The sequence below is a fragment of the Panulirus ornatus genome, chromosome 38 (assembly GCF_036320965.1).
Source record: "Panulirus ornatus isolate Po-2019 chromosome 38, ASM3632096v1, whole genome shotgun sequence".
Classification (NCBI taxonomy): domain Eukaryota; kingdom Metazoa; phylum Arthropoda; class Malacostraca; order Decapoda; family Palinuridae; genus Panulirus; species Panulirus ornatus.
Genome location: NC_092261.1, coordinates 20922420 through 20924836, shown reverse-complemented (window position 1 = coordinate 20924836; position 2417 = coordinate 20922420).

Genomic DNA, 2417 nt, shown 5'->3' with positions numbered 1-2417 from the left:
GGGTAATATTCACTGACAAGAAATTATTCTTTTCCCAGAAAAATGTCAAATTATTTTATATGTAATGTGTTGTACTTAGTCATCTTCTCCACTTATCATCTTCAGTAAGTCGTAGATAATACAACTAAACAGGTTCTTGTTATTTCACAGAACATTTAGGAATTATTTCAACACCGTCCAGTTAGTAATATGATATTGCCAGTGTGGCCAGATCGCAGCCAACTTGTGCGTTAATTCTAGCCTTAGTTTTCATCGTCATGAATTTGGCGGGTATGTGTGATGGATCGTGTGTGTAAAACCATATGATCCTCCTGCTGTACAATGGACGGTATATCATCGCAGCCCTTTTGTGAGTGTGGGAGTCCTGAGGCCATATTTCGGAGGTGGGGGCGAGAGGCCCACACAAAGCCTCCTCAGGTGATGCCAACCTACAACGTCGCTATTTTTCTCATCCATTGTCTGGCGTATTGGTGATCAGCATCATCATTCTTCCAGGATAACATATCAGGCCAAACTTCAGAGAATCTTGTCCATACTTCACTAACACTTGCCTCACATTCTTGCTTCAACCTGAGATGTGCTCAGCTTTTTTAAACCATTCTCCAAACTATCTTGATGCATAAAAGTGCCTTACCCAGTACTATAGTGAATCTGTATTATCGTATATTAATTTACACTGCATTCTTATATCTTGCATCATCACACTGATACGTAAACTGTGACATTGCAGTCAATATGATGTTCTGTGCTACGGTGTTATGGTTCACTGTCTGGTACAAATGTGAAAATCTTTCTTGTGTATGTGATAACGAATATGAATGATATCAGCTGATGCCAGCGAATGGTCCCCCAGTACATGAAATGAGAAGCTTAATATAGTTTTCTTTGAACGAGACTCAACCAAGAGGAAAATAATCACAAAGAATCACTAGGACTTGGGTCAAAATCTTTGGTTTTATTAACTTACATTTCGGTAATTACATCAACCATCATCAGAACCATAAAGAAAAGGATAATATGCATATTGTATCAACAGTATGAGTTTATGTTTAAAGATTAAAGTCTAAAAATATTCCTTGGATAATATGGAATTTAAAGCCCGATCTGACATGAATGAGAGAGAAAGAAAAAACATTTCAGCATAACTGATAATGACCAACAATAATGCCTTATCTAATATTTACTAAAACCTAACTTTTATAAATTCACCAGAGGTAATATACCCAAGCAAGATTAAGATTCAAATTATGAAAAGTAGTTTTCAAATTAAGGCTCAGCAATAGTGACTATGGAATTTATATAACTCACGTTTTGATATATTTTAGATGAGGCAAGACTATTTGTCATTACCAGTTTTGCTTGGATTTCTTTATTCTTTTTATATAATATTCAAAAAGCAGTTTAGAATTTATGCTTTGAACAAAAAACCATAATATAGATATTATATCCATATTATCCATTCTTTTCTCTGAAGATGGTAAAGTAATGAACCATGTACCAATAAAACCAGGAAACAAACGAAGAAAACACCATCCGCTTACATTCACATATGAATACGTGTACGCACATACGAGTATCTATCAATCTATTTATCTATCTATCTATCTATCTATCTATTGGCGGAATGCGTGCATAGTGCCATTGTACAAAGGCAAAGGGGATAAGAGTGAGTGCTCAAATTACAGAGGTATAAGTTTGTTGAGTATTCCTGGTAAATTATATGAGAGGGTATTGATTGAGAGGGTGAAGGCATGTACAGAGCATCAGATTGGGGAAGAGCAGTGTGGTTTCAGAAGTGGTAGAGGATGTGTGGATCAGGTGTTTGCTGTGAAGAATGTATGTGAGAAATACTTAGAAAAGCAAATGGATTTGTATGTAGCATTTATGGATCTGGAGAAGGCATATGAGAGAGTTGATAGAGATGCTCTGTGGAAGGTGTTAAGAATATATGGTGTGGGAGGCAAGTTGTTAGAAGCAGTGAAAAGTTTTTATCGAGGATGTAAGGCATGTGTACGTGTAGGAAGAGAGGAAAGTGATTGGTTCTCAGTGAATGTAGGTTTGCGGCAGGGGTGTGTGATGTCTCCATGGTTGTTTAATTTGTTTATGGATGGGGTTGTTAGGGAGGTGAATGCAAGAGTTTTGGAAAGAGGTGCAAGTATGAAGTCTGTTGGGGATGAGAGAGCTTGGGAAGTGAGTCAGTTGTTGTTCGCTGATGATACAGCGCTGGTGGCTGATTCATGTGAGAAACTGCAGAAGCTGGTGACTGAGTTTGGTACTGTGTGTGAAAGAAGAAAGTTAAGAGTATATGTGAATAAGAGCAAGGTTATTAGGTACAGTAGGGTTGAGGGTCAAGTCAATTGGGAGGTGAGTTTAAATGGAGAAAAAATGGAGGAAGTGAAGTGTTTTAGATATCTGGG